Source organism: Eublepharis macularius, chromosome 1 (genome assembly GCF_028583425.1).
Source record: "Eublepharis macularius isolate TG4126 chromosome 1, MPM_Emac_v1.0, whole genome shotgun sequence".
Lineage (NCBI taxonomy): Eukaryota > Metazoa > Chordata > Lepidosauria > Squamata > Eublepharidae > Eublepharis > Eublepharis macularius.
In genome coordinates this window covers 7537273-7548586 of record NC_072790.1, presented here as the reverse complement: position 1 = coordinate 7548586, position 11314 = coordinate 7537273, and the positions used below count along the sequence as shown (strand labels likewise).

Sequence of the window (11314 nt, the reverse complement as noted above, 5' to 3'; positions counted from 1 at the left end):
CCACGGCAATACAGCCCGGAAAACCCACAACAACCATCGTTCTCCAGCCGTGAAAGCCTTCGACAATACATTAAGACATCTCTGTATGAAGACATCTGTTAGGGATATCCTGTCAATTACCATGAAACACTCAAAAATGAGCATGACCTGGAAAAGAGAGATCAAATATTGTCTCCTTGTTTTCTCAAAAGTGATATGAATACATTATGGATCCTCGAGAATGTTGTTTTGTGTTCTTAGAACCTAGTAACATCTGAGCCCCTACAATTTAAAGTCCAATATATTCGTGTTCACTCTTCAATTCAGTAATGGCATTCTACTACCTTCACCTTTGGATTTCTTAAATTTGGATGAACCCAAATGCTGGCCATTTCTATGTATAATGAACTAGCACCTTTTCAGAGCACAGAACCACTATTTCTAAAGGCTGCCCTATAGGAATGTCACATCTAAACATAATATTTAAATTACAAAGGTTTGGTACCACATAAGATTTTGTACAGCTCTTAAAAGTCCTGTGAGTCAAGACTGTCCTCATGCACAAGCATAGAAAAGTAGACATCTTTCAGGTTCTTTGAAGACCCAGTCTAATACACAGAACTGGCTCCAGTTCCTCCTCTCTTGAGAAACAACCAGAGCAGGCAGAATGCTGGGCCAATGACTGTTGCAGTCTGTTGCAGAGTGAGAAAGAGAGGCCTTTGACGTTCCTGTGAGAAAGCAGCAGAGAGATAGCTGGCAGTTAATATGTTCTGTTACATTGAAACAGTCCATGTCTAACCACCGTTTGTTAATGAATATAAGAACCATTCACTTTTATGTGTCATCTTGTAAATAAAGTTTATTTTGTTTTGTTTAACCCTGGCTGGCTTGTAGTTGTTGGCTGAGTTGAATTAAAGAGTGCACACAAACCTCAGACCCTTTAATCAAGACAAGGGTCATTAATCTAAATGGTGGCAGTGTATACAAGATCAAAAAGAGTCCAGTAGCACCTTTAAGACTAACCAATTTTATTGTAGCATAAGCTTTCGAGAATCAAGTTCTCTTCATCAGATGCCTGTACATTGGACAAACCAGCCAACCTCTACGCAAAAGAACAAATGGACACAAATCTGACATTAGAAATGGAAACGTCCAAAAACCAGTGGGAGAACACTTCAATCTACCAGGACATTCCACCAAAGACTTAAAGGTCGCTGTGGTTCAACAGAAACCTTTCAAAAACAAAATCCAACGGGAGGCTGCTGAATTGGAATTCATATGCAAATTTGACTCTGTCAAGCTGGGACTGAATAGAGACTATGAATGGTTATCACATTATCACAGGTAACTGATTTCCTTTACAGAGGCATGATCTGGGGGAGCCCAGTGACGCCTGGTGTGGGCTTTCGGGGACCACAGTTCTCTTTGTCAGATGCATCTGGCAGGGAGAGCTGTGGTTATCGAAGGCTTATACTACATAGGAATTGGATACTTTCACTGCTGAAAACTAACACGGCAAACTGACTCCACACCAAAAGGAGATGTTTACATTTACTAGCAAAGGAATGTTTGGGTTGCCTCCCCGCTAATTGCATCCTGTCCCCTTGTGATATATGTCCCCTTCTTTCCCCTCTCTCTCCTCCTCCTCTGTATTTGACCAGTTTGGATCAGGCATCTGACGAAGAGAACTTGATTCTCGAAAGCTTATGCTACAATAAAATTGGTTAGTCTTAAAGGTGCTACTGGACTCTTTTTGATTTTGCTACTACAGACTAACACGGCTAACTCCTCTGGATCTATGAGTGTATACAAGAGAAACTATTTTTCAGTTCCCTTTTCGAGAGCTCTGGACAGTACGTGAGTGAGAGGAAGTAAACACAGGGAGTGGAGTGCTTATCTGGTGGAGGCTCCAGGATAGGAGAGGGAACCCTGGGAAGTTTTGGGTCAGGGCTCTCTGACTTAAACTTAGAAGGTAGACAGCGTGTGGTAAATGTCTTTTTCTGCCAGGGAAGCCCCTGAACCAGTGAAAAAAGGTTTAGAGAGGATGGCAGGGTGTGGGAAGGCTGTTTCTTCCACTTTCTCTGAGTTGAAGAGGTTTTTCATTGCTTTTCATATTTCACTGCAGATGCTCATAAACATTTGTAAACTTCTTTGTGTGAGAAATGTCCCCCATTAACTAGCCTGGGAAAAATTGTCCATCTATCCAAATATTTCAGAGACAATGTGTGTTTACAATTTAAAAATGTTTTTGATTTATTTATTCTTTTATTTAATAATAACATCTTAATGCCTTTTCTACAGAGGATCCCTCCTGAGGCATCTCACAACACAAAATAGTAGTTTCGCAAAACTCAATAGAAAGAAAACTCCAGTCGTGGAATAAAAAACTTCAAATTATTTTGACACATTCAGGGTTGTAAACACAGTATAAAAAGGTGTTAAAACATCAACCATTTAATTAAAAGCCTGGGCAAACAGAAACATTTTGACTCTAGAAGAAAATTAATACAAATATTACTGAAAGTCGTTATTTTTTACTCAAAGTTAAAACTATTTTTATTGCTTACATCATTGGCCTCTGTCACTATGCATCATTGTGTGTTTTATCTTAAATTTTTGGCAGAGAAATTACCAAACACATTGTATCTAATTACAAAAAATTACATAACATTTCCCCTTTTATACATAATTCACATTTCAATGATTACAGAATTCAACATTTGTATACTTTACAGATAAAGTATTTGTATTTATCTTCTACTCCTCTGGTTCCACATAATCTCCGCTGAAAGAAAAATTTCTTTGCAACAGAGGATGTTCTGTAAATAAAAAATAAAAAATAAAATTTGTAGATTTTCAAAATGCTAGTAGAATTTTGGTTTACAATTCCCAATGGTGTGGGACTGCATAAACTGCTGTGCCCCCAAAATAATTTTGAGTGGCAGCTGCCCTCCCCATTGAAGGAAGGATTGGCATCGGTTCCCCTTTGGGAAGAGTCACAGGAGTTTGGGGATGCATAATTTGTGTTGCAGCTGCTCCGTTTGCTTACTTGGGGCTTATACAGAAATTGCTGGAGGTATCCACATATAAAACCTTTGTTTTCAAACCCGTTATTTTTTCATAACATATTTTGATAGTTTATTGTTTTTTCAGAGTACTAAATGTGCTTAAGTTTGTTTTCCTGCTTAATCGAAGTACACAGAAACCAGTGGCAATTAATATACAAAAACAAAGAGCAATTGTGGTAGTCAAGCATAATCTTCATTTATTTCTCACAACCTGCCTATTGACCCTATTGTCAAGATAATGCATCACACAAAACTTGCTCCCAGACCACATAAACCAAGAAAAGTAAGGGGCAACAGCTTTCCTCTTCCCCACAATGAATAAAACAATCTGGTAGTACAGTGCCATAGCAACAGCTCTACCATAGTATTTCTGCATTTCTTTTTTTCCATAACAGAAATACATGAGAAAAAATGCAAGGAGTGTTCTCTTTGAAATGTTAAAACTGACAGTAAGGTATGTTCCTTGTAGGATATTATTATGAAGGCTAGTCTGTATGTCTGCCAAAGGAGAACTGCCATTGACACTGTGTTCAGGGAGCATTTCTTTTTTTTTTTTAAATAAACATAAATTACAAAGACAGTCTCTTCTTTTTCCTCTGGGGATGCATGAGTGGAAAGGAGGTTTATCCTTCCCTCCTTATTTACTACAACTCTAAGAAGCTACTGTTTCCCCCTTGGAGCAGATATACTAGTTTAGAAGTTGTTTACATAATTTATACTCAGCTTGTTCTCCCTGAGCAGATCAAAATGAGCTTACAACATTACTCTCCATTTCTGTATTTTATCCTCACAATAAAAAAATTAATACTTCCTCTAGAGCTCTCTTGCACAAGCAGAACCATGAGAAAAGATGGTGATCTCTCTCTCTCACACACACACACACACTCAGAAGTGCTGGATGAGTTAGCCTGGGTGGAGCGGCCTACCACCCTTGAGGCCTTGATTGCACTCAGCCTGCAAATAAATGGGTGCCTGGAGGACACATGCCAGGCTAGGAGTAGTAGCCGGGGCCACATGACTACCAATTACCCTTCCCCCAGGGGGGCCTGCAACCTTTGACTCATTCCCCAGAAGACGTGGTGGAGCCTATGCAACTTGGGGCTGCAAGACCACGCCTTACCCCAGCGGAAAAAGGCCAGCGGCACCAAGCTAACCTGTGCCTCTATTGTGGGGCACCAGGACACTTTGCCACCACCTGCCCTGAGAAGCAGCAGACACCGGGAAATGCCAAGCCCCAGGGGCCTTGGGCCCTGGCTTCCTGGGGCAAGCAAAAGGGCTCGATGGACCTGGTGGCAGAGGACCACAGCACATCCTAGTCCCTGTCTGGCTACAAGCACCAAGGGGGGGCATGGATCCTGTCCCATGCCCTAGTGGATTCTGGGGCCTCATGCTTCTATATGGACCTCATCTTTGCCACCCAACACCAGGTGCCACTACAGGACAAGGCTACAGCAGTCCAGGTGGAAGCTATTGACAGCTGGCCCTTGCGCTCTGGACCAGTCATGAAAGAGACCCAACCCTTGACTTTGTGTATCCATCAGCATCAGGAGACTCTGAGGTTGGACATTGCCCATATGCCCCGTTTCCCGGTTGTACTGGGAATGGACTGGCTGATGTTGCACAATCTGCTGATAGATTGGACAGCACAAGAGCTTAGTTTCTGGGATTCCTGCCCTCATCTAGACCACTGCACCCTGTTAGGAGTGACTGCGCCTACGGAGACCCAGTCTCCCTGCACCGTATGCAGATTTTCAAGATGTATTTGAAGAGAGGGGGGCAGACCAACTTCCCCCGCACTGTCCTTTTGATTGTGGGATTGACTTGCAACCAGGAGCACCCCTGCCTGTTGGTCAGTTGTACTTGCTTTCCAAGCCGGAGTGCCATGCCCTCCGGGATTTTCTGGACAAACGTGGGTTCATCCAACCCTCTACCTCACCCACCTCAGCACCTGTGTTGTTTGTGGTGAGCTTCGTCTCTGCAATGATTACCGTGCCCTCAATAAGACTATGGTGAAGAATCGGTACCCCCTGCCATTGATCCCGGAACTGTTGGAGTGAGTGAGCGGGGCACAGCAACCTCAAGTGGAAGCACCTTGGACTGGGATACAGGAAAGTGGGTTAAACGCCTTGGACAGATCCCAGTGATGTGGACTGAAGTGTAAAAGTGAAGAATTGGAGAATCAGAGAGGTAGAATGCAGATTGTTGATGAACTGCCTATATTGCCTGCAATGTTGCAAACAAACTTGGGGAACCCAGTGACAGTTGTGACAACTACTGCAACTTCAAAGCCAAATGGTGATGGTGATTATCAGTTAGTGCATCATGGGGTATGCTCTGTGACAAATACTTATGAAGTTGTTGATTTCCTTGGCTAAGGGACCTTTGGACAAGTTGCAAAGTTCTGGAAAAGAGGAACAAATGAGATAGTGGCAGTCAAAATTCTGAAGAACCATCTGTCTTATGCACGTCAAGGGCAAATTGAAGTGAGCATATTAGCAAGACTAAGTAATGAAAATGCTGATGAATTTAACTTTGTGAGAGCATATGAGTGCTTTCAGCATCACAACCTGCTTAGTTTTTGAAATGTTGGAACAGAATTTATATGATTTTCTGAAACAAAACAAGTTTAGCCCTCTTCAGTTGAAAGTTATATGGCCTATTCTGCAACAAGTGGACACTGCACTGAAAAAACTAAAAAGTCTTGGTTTAATACACGCTGACCTCAAGCCAGAAAACATGTTGGTGGATCCTGCCCTGCAGCCATACAGGGTTAAGGTAATTGACTTTGGGTCTGCTAGCCATGTATCAAAGACTGTTCAACATACTTGCAGTCTCGGTACTACAGGTATGACCTCACAAGTCTTGGTCTATCCACCATATGTTTATCAAACCCAGTCAAGTGCCTTTTGTAGTGTAAAGAAACTTAAAGTGAAGCCAAGTAGTTGTGTGTACCATGAAAGAACCTACCCACAGATCTGTGTGAATGGTAAAAATATTGGAATCATTCAGCATCCAAGCAGGGTTGGTACTTTTTTTCAGGCAACAAACCTATTGGACAGACCTCAAGGAGAGACTTGTAGGGATGTACAGATAAAGATTTTTTAACAAGATAATAGACTAAATTATTTACAAGTTTTCACTATATTGAAGTATGCCAATACATAAATATGATGTGAAGAAACCCATTATAAAGCTCTGCTCTTTGTAGCTTTCACCCTTTAATGCTAACTAATTGTTCTGTGCCACTGCTTTGAAGATTAGAAAAATAGTCTGATGTATCTGGGGTCTGAGGCACAGCCCTTGGACTTGCTGGGAGGAGGAGATGGGAGACAGCCAGGATACAGCTGCCCAGTTGCCCCAGCAGGCTACCAGGGCCAGAACCTACCAACACAGGAGGGAGGGAAAGAAGCATCCAAGCCTCAGAGGGTTAGAAGGGGCAGGTAGAGGCCAGCTAGTCTCACCCTCCAGTGGGAGTCTGTATCTCAGCGGATTATTTTGGATACACTGGAAAAATATCTTGCTGGACAACCAAAGGACATTATGCAGATTGATGAGATGATGCTGGTCAAAAAGTTGTTGATGGAGATCTGCCACTTTATCCACACCTACTGTTAAGGGAATCAACATGCAGTGGAACTTTGCAATTCTGCCTTGGGAGTTCTCTCTCAGCTGCAACAACTTCAATGCAATGTTCAGCCGCATTTCTACCCAATTACAGGAACTGACAGTGTGTTTTGAAGACAATGCCAATGTTCATGACATTGAACTTTTGCAATACATCAGGGTGGACTGTGCTAAACTGAAGCAGATCCTGCAAGAGACTGTTTAAATTCAAAGCCCTAAATCAAGTAACGCAACTGGCTGTCATTGACAGTCTTGAAAAGGCATTTTGGAACTGAGTAGAAAACTATACAGATGAGTTTATGAAACTGTACCAGACACCACAGATGGATCTTAAAGCCATATCTCAAGCTGCAAAAGAGTAGCCTCTTGAAATCAACCAGGATCCCCCACAAAGCCCACCCAAGAGCCAACAGAGACTGGGAAAAGAAGAAAACCGTAGCAGTCCCAAGGCCAATCTCTTAGCCAGCCCCTGTCTCCAGAAGCCACTGGGAAACCTCTCTGCCAACTTTCTCTGCTGCAGGAACGGCAGCCACACTTGTGTCAAAGGGCCAAACGTGAGGTAGAAAAAGAGCGCCTTGCCTGCCACCATCCACCAGGTGGAGGATGGAGGGGCTGTTGGACATCTGGGCAGTCATAAAACCAGGAAATACCAAGATCACCTTTTTGCAGCCCAGCAGTGTAGCAGCAACAGGATATCCTCCAAAAAGACATCACCTGGGACATCAATGGGAGGGTGACCAGGCGCAGGAAAAGTCACTGGACCTCAGGAAGGCAGATTCACCTGGAAAGGCCAAGAGAGGCCAGTGGGAGGTGCTACCAGTCTGAGCCATTTGCCTGAGGCATTGAACACTGCTCCATCCATAGTATGAGTGATGGCAGGGAGGGGGGGTTCCCAGGGAGGCCTCTGTCAATGATCAAGATTGTTGCTTTCTTGGAACAATGAGCAAGTGCGTTACTGGCTGACTGCACCAAAAACTGCCCCAGTGCCCCAGCTGTGACCAGGGTTCCAGAGCAGCCCAAAGTCACGCTTCCTGCACCTGCCCCATTTTCCACCTTAGGGGGCTGCAAGCCACAGTCTGAAAAGGCAATTGGGGGAGCAGTAGTGATGGAGAGCAGCAGGCTGATCCGGTGCATGTGTTGGACATGGTGACAAAGCTTGAATCAGAGTGCCTGAGATGGCAGAGCAAATGCAAGGCAGGAAGCCTCTCAAGGGACAACAGCTTCTGGCATAATGTCGGGCGAGTGCTACTGGCAAGCAGAACACCAGCTGCGAATGAAGCTGTCAAGGTGCCTTCTGGAGTTCTTAACCAGGAAGAACAGGGCAGAGGTGATGATGGGTAGAGCTCAAAGCATGGCTCTGCGGTAGCAGATGACTTATGGGAAGTTCCACCTGTTGGCCAGTCATCTTCATTTGTGACTGCTCTTTAGGAGAACTCCAATCCTAAACTCAATCTGGAGTCTTCAGAGCCATCTGGTAGTTGGTGTGAGACTAAAAAGATCCCAACAACACTTCCCTCTACATATCCAGAAACCGCTCAGGACACCCGTGTTCTTTACATGGGAAAAATGCAGCTGTTGATTGTATGCCTAAAGAACCAAGAGCTGTTCCTCATCTGAATTCACATCTAAGGACAAAAGAGTCCTTAAGCATTAGCATCTCTGTCACAAAGACAGATAAAGCATGTAGAAAAGTGCACCCTTCCAACTCAAGCTTCGGGGAAGATTCTCTTCCAGGGAGGTTATTCCTACTGTTGTCTGAGCATGAAATTCACCACAAGCACCTCTGTACAGGAGATGTTACCACAGAAGAGCATCAAAAGGATGCTCATGGGAAGGAAGACCCAATGACACACCTTGTATGATAAACAGCATTTTGGGAGACCCTCCAGAATCTCCCATGGAAAGTGTTTTTCAGGCTCTTCACTCTTGCCATTTAAAGAGACAGAGCTCACATGACTTTCTGGAGACCAGGTTCAAGACCCAGCAGCTGCTGGAACCCCAGAAATATCTGGTCTTCCTGCCCCACCACAGCCTCATGAAGATCTTCGGTTTGCTGCCCACCCAGAGTCCACTGGCCTTCAAATGCACTTGTGGCTATTTCAAATTTATCATTACTACATCAGGCCGGCAGATTCCCGCTGGGTTCATGATCCTCGCTACCAGGAGGACCCTTGTAAGCAGTGCAAGAAAAAGTATGTCAAGGGAGATGTCTCTCTCTGTCAGTGGCACCCAAAGCCCTATTGCCAAGCTTTATCATACGGACCTGGCTATTGGATGTATTGCCACCACTCCCAGAAGAATGTCCCCAGGTACAAACTAGGCCTTCATGACCATCATTGGATCCCTGCCTGCCACAGCTTTAACTGCTATTCGCAAAAAACCCAGGGAAACAGAAGAGGACTGTTAGCCCATTCTGTGGCTTCTTTGGGAGCCTTGGTCGTGCGCGGGCGGAGGATATCACACCTTATGCTGTTTACACTGTACATAGTTTGTGGGTGTTTTTTTTCTTTTGTCCCCTTTCCACAGGGCTTTGAAACTGCACATACTTTAAATCACAAGAGCCTTTTAGAGGAAAGAGCTCTCGGCCCACCTGTGTAAATAACACTCCAGAATCTTCAGTCTTTGAATGTCTCAACAGCTGACTGACCAACACAAATTGCTACAACACAACGATGAGAGTGTTGCGGCTACAGTCCCATGTTTTAAAGTGTCTTGTTCTTGGAAATCTGTATACCCTGTATAATATATACATATTATATATATAAATATATATTAAAATGTTTCTGAAAAGAAACTCTAAATAGGTAAAGGTGAATCTTCAATGAGATGGTTTAACTGGTCCCACAATCCTTCTGGGGGCATGGGACCTCATTGGGGTCATCCCATGGGTGGTCCACCACAAGCATGGGGACATCCAATGCAAGGTGGTCCCTAGCCATGGGGTCACCCCTCAGGGCCCATGCAAGGGGTACCCTGAGGTAGTTCACTAGGGGTCCACAACAGCCCCCAGGCTCTGAGGTGGACAGCTTCTGGGGGACGGACAGAGCAGGGCATGAGCAGGAGCACAAGTGTCACCTTGCAGATATCCAATGGGTCACACGTCTTATACATAACTTCCAACATGTCTCTGAGGGTGGTGATTCCACTGGAGCTGCCTGCCAACTGAAACTGCCAACAGACACCCTCTCTGGGAGCCCAGCACAAGCAGTGCGGACTCTGGGTGCAGGCTGGTGAGCACATTCATTTGGGAAAGCGTTGTTTTGGGTTTACTAGCAGGGATGTTATAGTATTTGGCTGCAGAGTTCTCTTACCTTTTTTGTTTTTTAAGGAAGCAGTACAAAGAGAGGGTGGCTTTTTCAGTGGTAGGGGTGGAATGGTCTTTCTTTTCCAGTGGATTTGGACAGCTCCCTGCCTCCTGTAGTTGAAAAGCTGCCTGGGCATTCTTGGTTTCCTCTCTGTGTTTATCTGTGCCCTTTACCCCTTGGTAGGGTTGACCTCTTGCTGAAAAGGGAAGTAGGCCAAGAGGACTTTGCCTGCTGAGAGAAGCTGGGGAAGAGAGGAAGTGCAGACTCTCCACCCCAGTGCATGTTCTCTCTCTTGCACTACCTGGTGAAGTTGCTTAGGCAGGCCTTAGAAAAAGCTGCACTAGTGAAATGCACCTGCCTGAAGTCTGTTTCTGGTTCAGCCCCACAGGCCTGGGTTGTGTCATGTGCAGATGCAGGAGGAAAGAGTTGGGTCAGGAAGGCGGTTCTCCTTTCTGACTTCTCATCTTAGTGAAGCATCAGAACAACTTGCAGGACACCCAGAATCCCCCTGGTCTGTCTTGTTTCTGATTTTGCAAAGATGCCTGTGTAATCTGTGAACTGGGGAAGAAGTCTTTTTCAGGTTCTTGGTACATTTGTTTTCTATCCCTTTGTTTCTTGGAATCAATAGCCCTGGGGGTGCTTCTGTGCCCTGACCCCAGCTTTGCCAACTGAACAATGAATACTGGTTTGGTAGAGATCCAAACTGTGATTATAATTTTCTGAGGTGGAATTTGCCGCATTCTGAACTATACAAACAGTACAGGAAGAACCACTTGTGCATCTTCAGAGATGTTTACTTGTTCTTTCTCCAAGAAATATGGACCAAAAACTTCCATGTGACTTATATTGAAGACCACAGTGCAAACGGGACCTACATCAACTTAAAATTTTCAGTTGAACAACTGCTCCATCAGCAGCCCTTGAATTGCCACACTGGCAATGGGGAGGAGGCTCAGCTTCCTTTTTCCTTTATTTGTCTTTCTCTGGACTTTTAAAAAGCGAACACCCCCCAAGCCAAGTCCTTGCAGCCCACAAGAACAGCACATTGACATTAGCTTAGGGGTTACTGGAGTGCTGCTCACCAAGGAAGGCTTAGCTCAGACACAGAAAGTGTGGAAATTTTTGTAATAAGACTATACTGATCACCAAACCTGAACGCATAGGAAATGGCAAGTGTCCATAAGCAAAGGTATTTTTGAACTTTAATTGCCTACCAAAGAATATGTCTAAAAAAACATAAAGGCAGAGGTGATTCATACTCAAACTTACAAAGAAGTGTAAAAAAACTTTTCAACCAAGGTATTGGGCTGTCAATCTTTTGAAGTTTTTATATGAAAG

At 44.3% G+C, this 11314-nt stretch overlaps 1 pseudogene; it reads left to right on the top strand.

Annotated features, from left to right (window-relative positions):
- Window positions 1–4444: 4444 nt before the first annotated feature.
- On the top strand, window positions 4445–10211 carry LOC129344547 (F-box only protein 34-like; annotated as a pseudogene).
- Window positions 10212–11314: the final 1103 nt, after the last annotated feature.